Here is an 8,207-nt window from a genome sequence, read left to right as displayed (position 1 = left end):
TGTGAAGTGTCATCTTCGCGGGCACAGTGGGGAGACTCAGTGCCCTGAGCTTTCACTGAGGCAGGTCGTGTAGGCACGTCTGCCTGGCGCTCAGGTAAGTTCCAGGCCCCTGGAAGGAAGCCTGGAACCATGTGGTCTGTGCAGACAGTTGAGGCCCAGGGACGCATTCTTGGCAGTTAGGGGATGGTTGGAACCCTCACAAAATCCAGGTTATCGGAGGCCAGCGGAGGGCAGCCTTGCAAGCAGGCCTTTCCAAGGACAGCCGTCTCGGGCCTGCTCTGTTAGCTTGTCTGTTCCCAGTACCGTAATTAAAGCTGGCTCATGTCTCACTGTTAGACGGTGAGGTGGTTATCTTTTTTCTATTGTAATAAAAATATGCGATGCATGTTTTTCTTTTTTTTAAATATTCTATTCTTTTTTTTTTTTATCTATCTGTATCTACTTACTGTTTATTGCAGGGGGTAATTAGGTTTCTTTATTTTAATCGAGGTGCCAGGGCTTGTTGAACCCGTTGCCTCCTGTGTGCTGAGTGTGCCCTCTGCCGCTGAGCTGACCTCCCCCTCAGTGTGTGTCTTTCTAACTTAGAGCATTTTGGTTTTTTTGGAGCAGGGCGTAATCCCTAGAAAGAGAGTAAGTGTCTTTTCTGAGTAGTTTTTTCATCTTTTACAACTTCTGATATACATTTAGATATTTTGTCCTCCCCTTGCCTTTTCCAAAATTTAATTCTCATCAGTAAGTTTTTCATAGTATTTGTTGTACTGATAAAAAAAATACACTTATGGAGTCTTTAAAGTTACTATCCTCATTAATAGTTAATAATTATTTAAAAAATATATTAAGATTAGGAAACTGACTCCTGATTGGCTCAGCTGCTGTTTTTGGTGCTCTGACAGGCCCCAGCTGTGATATTGTTGAAGAAGCTGTGAACACGTCTGCCCGAGGAGCTCCCGCTACAGTTCTGGGAGAGACTCGGAAGGAAACAGCCCCGGTGCAGCTCCCGGTTTCTGGCCCGGAGCTGGCTGCTGTGATGAAGATCGGAACCAGGGTCATGAGAGGCGTGGACTGGAAATGGGGCGATCAGGTGCTTAGAGATTTGACCCAAACACATGAGCCACATGTTAGTCATATTCTGCTCATCCTGGCTGGGTGGAACCTGGGGTCAGTACCTGCCTTCTCTCAGGATGTGTGTGACTGACCCATGACAAAGTACTGACTCCGAGGCAGGTGACTAGAGGCTCCAAACAAGGAGGGAGAAGCAGCGGCCTGTTGTGGGGCCCCGATCAGGATCAGGTCTGTGAGGAGTGGGGACTGTTTTCAGAGAACTCCTGGCGTGGGCTCAACTAGGGGTGCAGCCCGAAACAAGAGAGTGAGCAGGAGAGAGCGCACCTCATCCGAGTAATCGGGTCGAGAAAGCTCTGGTGCGGCCTCTACGAGCTGATGGCCACGTGCCTGTCAGCGCCCCGGCCGGGCAGCAGCAGGCGCTGTCTTGGGGGTGCCCACCTTTTGTCTTCTACCCCGAGCTCCTTCCTCCCGCATCTCTGCAGGGTCACCCCGGGTGGAGGTCAGGGGCTGGGCCCTGCACCACTGCCCTGGCCACTCGCGCAGGACTGCGTTCACCCTCCTATGATGCGGAGCCGCCTTCTCACGTCCTGGTGTTCTCAGCCTCACTCTTAAGCACGCGCCTCCTGAGAATCATCTCAGAATCGGTGTCCAGAACAGGCAGCAGCATCCTACAGCTTTTACTCATAGAAATGGGAGGTGAAGGTTCACTCTAGGGTCAGAAAAGAACTGAAGAATGAGCGGGAATGAGGCGGTGGTGGTGCTTGTTTGAGGTTCTGACCTCGTGAAGCCCCGAGAGGGATCTTGGGGCCAAGGAGCAGGGCGGCAGGACCAGGCTGGAAAGTCTCATCTCCGCATTGGCTTAGAGAGGATGCCGACTGAGGTGACACCTTCCCAGCTACCTCTTCGGTAAAGGAGCACGGGCAAGTTAGCCCCAGTGTTTGCTGTGTGGTGACGGCGTTCGCTGTGCAGTGATGGTGTGAGCTGCGTGGTGACGGCGTGAGCCGTATGTGTTGTAGCGGGTCTGGAGCCCTCTATGGACACGCAGCCTGTGCCAATGCTGCAGCCACCCTTACAGGCCATATTCATGTGACAGACCGGCCCGCACCCTCTTAACCAGACTCTGTTTCGGCTTCCCCAGGACAGACCTCCTCCTGGCCTTGGCCGTGTGATCGGTGAACTTGGAGAGGATGGGTGGATCATGGTCCAGTGGGACACGGGCAGCACCAGCTCATACAGGATGGGAAAGGAGGGGAAGTAGGACCTGAAGTTGGCGGAGCTGCTGGCCTCCACGCAGCCCTCCTCAGAGGACTTGGACACAGAAGATGACTCCGGTGGGTGCCAGGGGGCATGGCAAGCTGTGGGCACATGCTGGCCGGCCATCCTTTCATCTGGGAGTGAGAGCAGCTCTGTAGACCAGGCTTCCCTGGAAGGTCAGTTTTAAACCGGCCCCCGGTGATTTTGTTGGATTTGATTCCTGTTTTCCTTGGAGACAGTGTGGTGGGAGGGAGAGGGCAGGGCTGTCTGTGTCCTCGCCACTGGTGGGCTTTCTGGGGGCCCTGAGCTAGGGTCTGAGGTAGTGAGCCAGTGCCTGGAGGAGTGGGTGTTACCCTGCCATGCCAGAGCATGCCTTTTTCCTTCTGTCACCTTACCCACTGAGGTCCTGCTGTCAGGCATGTAGTGTCGAGTAGTAAGTCAGTACTTTACTACCTGAGGGAAAGTGGAGGTGGGAGTTTAGCGTGACCGCAAGGTTAAGGAGATGCAGGGTGTGGGAGGAGGGCTTCAGGACTTTTTCAGACCTTGGGATGTTGAGATCTTGGTGAGACCATCCAGGAGGCCAGCGATTTTTCTTGGGGCTCCAATGTCAGCTATATGCACAGCACGGGCAGGCTTCAGAAGTCACTTTTGTGGTTAGGAGAGGAAACCCAAGAGGCTGAGCTCATCAGAGAAAATGGTGTGGAAGGTGTCAGAGGCAGTGCTCCGTGCCAGCCCCGTGTGCATGCCACTCTGCACATCAGATGTACACGGATGGCGTCTGCCTTTGGCAGGTTAGGATTAGTGTGTGTGACACCACGTGCCCCTGCCTGGGTCAGTGCGGGTTATGTTATCATTGCATCTGACAGTGTCCTGGTCAAGTGCGCCTCCTCCCAGCTCTCTGCCAGGGGGCTTCACTTAGGAAGTCGGCCTGAGCAGGGCTGGCCAAGTGACAGGAAGGTGGCCTGGACAAGTGTGCCCCTAGCTCCGCATCCGTGGAGGCAGCCACCTCATCTTCATCCTGCGCACAGCCAGCTCATTAACAACCAGCTTTTGACATTTGATGAGCTGTTTTTCTGATAAGTGAGTTTTTATAATTGTTTTAGTTCTTCTGAGCTTGTATGCTGAGATTGCTTTAAAAAAATATTTAAAAGGCTTGATTCCTTTGAAGGAGGTAGGGATGGAGCTGAATAGGGTGTTTATTTAGTGGACCTTGAATTTTATCTTCAAATATAAAGAGCTGCTTCCCTTTCCAAAGTAAGAAAAGAAGAATGTGAAGTCAAATCCCTTAAGTTACATGTGGAGACACTTTCCCATTTATTTGGGAGTGTAGTTTCTAATTTTGATTTTTTTTCAGAAGCTTTAACAAATTGAAGGGAACTTTCACCCCACAGCAATGATGCTCACCAGCGCTGTTAATTTACTGCAAACTCTGTCTGCTGGAGCCCATGCTGAAGTCATGCAGAGTGAAGCCACCAAGACTCTGCGTGGACTGCTGCGCACGTTGGTGGAGAGGGCAAAGATGGACAAGACAGGTATGCAGGGAGTGCTGTGGGCCACAGCGTCAGAACCGGGCTGTGAGGCTGTCGTGTGCGAGTGTGTGTGTGTGTCCGTGTCCTCCCAGGCTTCCTCGGCTTGTGGCCACAGCATTCCAGTGTCTGCCTCATCTTCGCTTGGACGCCTCCCCTGTCCTTTTCTGCCTCTTCTAAGGGCTTTCATTGGGTTTAGAGTTCATCCTAATGCAGTATAATGTCATCTCAGTCCTTACCTTCGTTATACACGTGAAGAGTTCACTTCCAAATAAGGTCACAGCTGAGGTTCTGGGTGAAGATGACTCTGGGGGGATACAGTTCAACCCACTGAAGTGTTTGAGTATGTGGATGTGAGGGTGTTAAGTGTGGAGAGGTGGAAGTAAACACAGCGTGTGTGTGTGTGTGTGTGTGTGTGTGCAGGCTTGAGTGCATGTGTAAGTTTGTACATGTGAGTGTGAGTGTCTATGAGAGTGAGACTGAGTATGGGTGTGAATGTGAAGTGAACAAGTGAATGTGTGTGAGTAACTGGGTGTGTGAATGACTGAGCAGGCATATGTGTGACTGTGCTGGGGTGTGAGTGTCCGTGCACGTGTCTGGGTGAGAGTGACTGAGTGTGAGAGTGAGCATGGGTCTGAAGGGCGGTGTCCCTGGAAGCCGGGAGAGCAGGAGGGCTGGGCCGTGGGAGCTGGGGAAGAGCGGCTGGTCCAGGGGTCTGAGCAGGTCACGGGATGCCGCCCTGCCCCAGGGTCACTGCCAGCCAGGAGGGAGCAGAAGCCCCAGGTGCCCGAGTGGGGCCCCGGGAGGAGCAGACAGGGTCATGGTCAGGTCAGAGTCAAGTTGGATAAACCGCATGGAAACCTCTTCCTCTCATTCTGCTTTGCAGACTTCTTAGCCTTGGCCTGGGAACTTAGGACACAGATTAAATATGAATGAGCTCATGGAGGATGTTTAAAACGTGAGATTTCAAACCAGTAGGATGTTCCCTCACAGAGAACTGCTGTTGGAATTGTGCGTTGTCTCCCTACTGCACAGGGAGGGTGAGTGGATGAAATTCCTTAAGGAGTTTGAGTTGCTACACGTGCTTTAGAGATTTTTAACGTGTAAAGTGTACCTTGGGAGGGTAGAGCTCAGTGGTAGTGTGGGTGCCTAGCATGCACAAAGTCCAGGGCTTAATCCCCAGTACCTCCATATTTTTATTTTATATATCAACGTAATTACTTCCCCTCACACAAAAAAACAAAAAGACAAAAGAAAGTCCTTTGAGCTGATTTGAAAGTCCCCTGTTCCTCTCCCACCGAGTCAGTGAAATTGTAACATAGCCATGAAGTAGTTTCTCCTTGAAAATAACGTGATGGAGGTCAATTAAAAGCAAAGGTTGTGCCGAGTGCTTCTTTGTAGAAGGTGGGTGCCCAGCAGCACCGCCTGGCTCTGGCAGGCTCCCCAGCAGGCGGGGGTGCCAGGAAGCCAGCCGAGGGGGTGGGGGCCGCGTGCCTTTCACCTCTGCTGGGGTTTCCCTGTAGGATGTTGATTTCCCTTTGAAATTCCCTTTTTAAAGGCTCTGTTTATTTTTGGTTTTTTTTTGTTTTTTCTTTCAGGGTGTATGTAATTAGGTTGGTTTGTTTGTTTTGTTTTTTCGGTGGAAGTACTGGGGATTGAACCCAGGACCTTGTGTGTGCCAAGCATGTGCTCTCACACTTTAGCTCTACCTTCCCCCCTTAAACACTGCATTTTATTCAAAGATATATTTTTAAATATTTTGTTCCTGGAAAAAAAGGGTGAAGAAACTAATCTAGAAATGAATTCAGCTTAATTGTAAGTGTAAGAAGCAGGCAGCGCCCTGGACTCCGCTCCCCAAGCTTGCTGTCTGTCTGCGCTAGGCCCTGTGGAAGGGCTAGTTTCCTGACTCTGAGGACCCAGAGGTGGGGGGCTTCATGGCAGTCCTGGCTGTGGGCGGAGGCATCGACAGCTGGTTGCACCTGGAAGGACAAGTCACGCACAAGGAGTTTGGAGAAGGCACTGTGACTCCCATCACCCCGAAGGGCAGGATCACCATGCAGCTCTGTGACATGTGCGTCTGTCGTGCGTGCCCCATGAACCAGCTGAAGCTGGTAGTGAACCTGTGTTCAGTTCCTGGGTGAAGTGGGAAGAACTTGATTCTGGCCGTTTACGTCTGCCTTCTAGGACGCCATCCAAATTCAGGAAGCCCGTCTGCCTTTCTTCCTTTTCACCTCGCACTCCAGTGGTGAGTGGGACCTATCTCACAGGATTACATAGATTAGTAGTTCATTTGTCTTATTTTAGCCTCGAAAAGACATGAAAGGGCATTAGTTACTTAGAAGGTACTGTGGAAGGATAAGTTAGTTTTCATTATTTTTAAACTGTGAATTAATGAAATTTATTTCTTATCGAACAGCTCAACTTTCAAAAAAACCCTGAAAATGATTCCCTTAAATGAGCTTTCTTCATGTACAAAATCCATAATAATCATGTTGAGTGACATGGTTTGTGTGGCAGCTGGTGTCATGTTAAACCTGTGAATTAGGGATACACAGAGAAAGTGATTTATATTACTTTGATGTAACCCAACTAAGACCTGAGCATATCTTTTAATAAAATACTGTTTTTGATAATTACAGGAATATGTGCATGTTGTAGATAATACCTAAAAATTTAGTAACCACCACCATGATGTAATTATTGCTGACACGCTGGTAAAGAAAAAATTAATTTAGTTTCTATTTACTGTACATATAAGTCTTTGTCTTGCCTCCAGTGTCATCTTTTAACATTATTTTCAGATGTAGAAAGACTTACATCTACATGTGGTGTTTCAGAATTAAGACTCGTGGCTCTGACAGCTTCCAGAACGTCCGTGTGCTCTGCTCACTGGACACACGTTGAAGGCTCCTGCGCTCCCTCTTCAGCTCCCCGCCCGGCGTTCAGCAGCACCGACTTGCACTTCACAGAGCCCGGGCTCTCCGTCTGGGCTCAGTTGGTGAACCTCGCTGGCAGCAAATTGGAAAAGCACAAAATAAAGAAATCACCTAAGCAGGGTTTTGCAGGTCAGTACACGCGCTTCTTGATGAAAGAGCTGCATCTTAACTAGAATTATTTGAACAACGTCTTGTTTTGTCAGAGCAGGTCTGTCACTGCCGAAGCCTTTGGGTTCAGATGGACTGACCACTGGTTGAGTGACAGCGGGCGTGGTGATGAGTGTGTGTGACACCAAGAATGATGCCGTGGTGGGGGTGGCACCCAGAGAACCCCCAGGCCTCCCCACCTCCCGGTGCCAGCATTAATTCTGAACACGCTTTTTGAAGAGAAGTCTGTTCTCTCCCTGCACATTGACCCCCCAGCTGAGGCCCCCCAGCCTAGTTGCCCTTCTTGAGTGTTGCTCCGGGTCTCATCACAGCCAGACCCGGCAGGGCCTGTGTGCCTGGACCTGCCTCGCTTTGTGTGTGTGGTCCATGGCGGCCTGTCTGAGACCAAGGCCGGCCCTGCTCCAGCTCTGTACTGAACACAGGAAGCTGTTTCATTTTTTTAAGCAACTAATTAAGTATTTAAACTTACCCCTTGATTGTTACTTCATGGCTGGTGTTCCGTTCTCTGATTTCTGTAGTAACACAGAGTTCTGGATCTAGGTGGCCTGAGTTTCAGTCTCAGGTCCACCATGTCCTAGTTCCGTGGTCCTGGGCCAGTCACTTAACCTTTCCGTCCCTCAGTTTTCTTATCAACATTATGGGAATAATGACACCTACCTAATAAGGGTGTTGTGAAGATTATATATTTATGCCTGAGCCTGATGCTAGGGCTCTCTGAGGGAGGGTTACTGTTGCTTCTTGTTGAGCTGGCCCTTCACAAAATGGTGGAGTACCTCATATAACAGCCTAAGATTGCCACCACTTTTTCCCTCATTTTTTTTTAGGAAAAGAAATTATACAGTTAAACTAATTACTAATAGTATTGCATAAAATACGATATGTGAAACATCAAGTAAGTTAGTCTGGGAATTTTTGTTTAAATAATAAAATTTTCAGTTAATCTACTTAGGGATTGAGATTTTGTATAAACTAGGCAGCTGTTTGTTTAGATTACTTGTAATAAAAATGGATTCATGCATTGATGAGCTTGTGTTGCTTGATTTTTTTTTTTCTTTTTTGTTCGCTAATAAACTTTATTATCTCTAGGTAACATTTAGGCATGATTCTTCAACAGTGGAAGTTCAGGATGACCACATAAATGGCCCACTAAAGGTAATTCATTTATTTATTCCGTGTTAATTCTAATGCTTCAATGGGAAACAATAATTGCACTTGGTCTTTTAAAAATTAATTGATTACTTTGTTACTGAGTTGATAAATA

At 48.9% G+C, this 8,207-nt stretch overlaps 1 protein-coding gene across 21 annotated transcripts in view; it reads left to right on the top strand.

The window, feature by feature from the left end:
* The first annotated feature begins 894 nt into the window (after positions 1 to 894).
* Positions 895 to 8,207, top strand: part of LOC116660938 (translation initiation factor IF-2-like) — a 41,282-nt gene continuing 33,969 nt past the window's right edge. For 5 of the 21 annotated variants that reach the window (XR_004316616.1, XR_004316619.1, XR_004316617.1 and 2 more), the window contains exons 1-6: positions 895 to 1,081; positions 2,201 to 3,848; positions 4,729 to 4,882; positions 5,620 to 6,087; positions 6,680 to 6,907; positions 8,033 to 8,098. The gene's annotated coding sequence lies outside the window, so the exon portion shown is untranslated. Of the gene's footprint in view, positions 1,082 to 2,200; positions 3,849 to 4,728; positions 4,883 to 5,619; positions 6,088 to 6,643; positions 6,908 to 8,032; positions 8,099 to 8,207 lie in introns of all 21 variants that reach the window. The other 16 variants (XR_004316636.1, XR_004316634.1, XR_004316628.1 and 13 more) reach the window with 16 other exon arrangements.

The sequence above is a fragment of the Camelus ferus genome, chromosome 32, assembly GCF_009834535.1.
Source record: "Camelus ferus isolate YT-003-E chromosome 32, BCGSAC_Cfer_1.0, whole genome shotgun sequence".
Taxonomy (NCBI): Eukaryota; Metazoa; Chordata; class Mammalia; order Artiodactyla; family Camelidae; genus Camelus; species Camelus ferus.
Note: the sequence above shows the minus strand (reverse complement) of the source record. Positions and strands in the feature narration are given on the sequence as shown.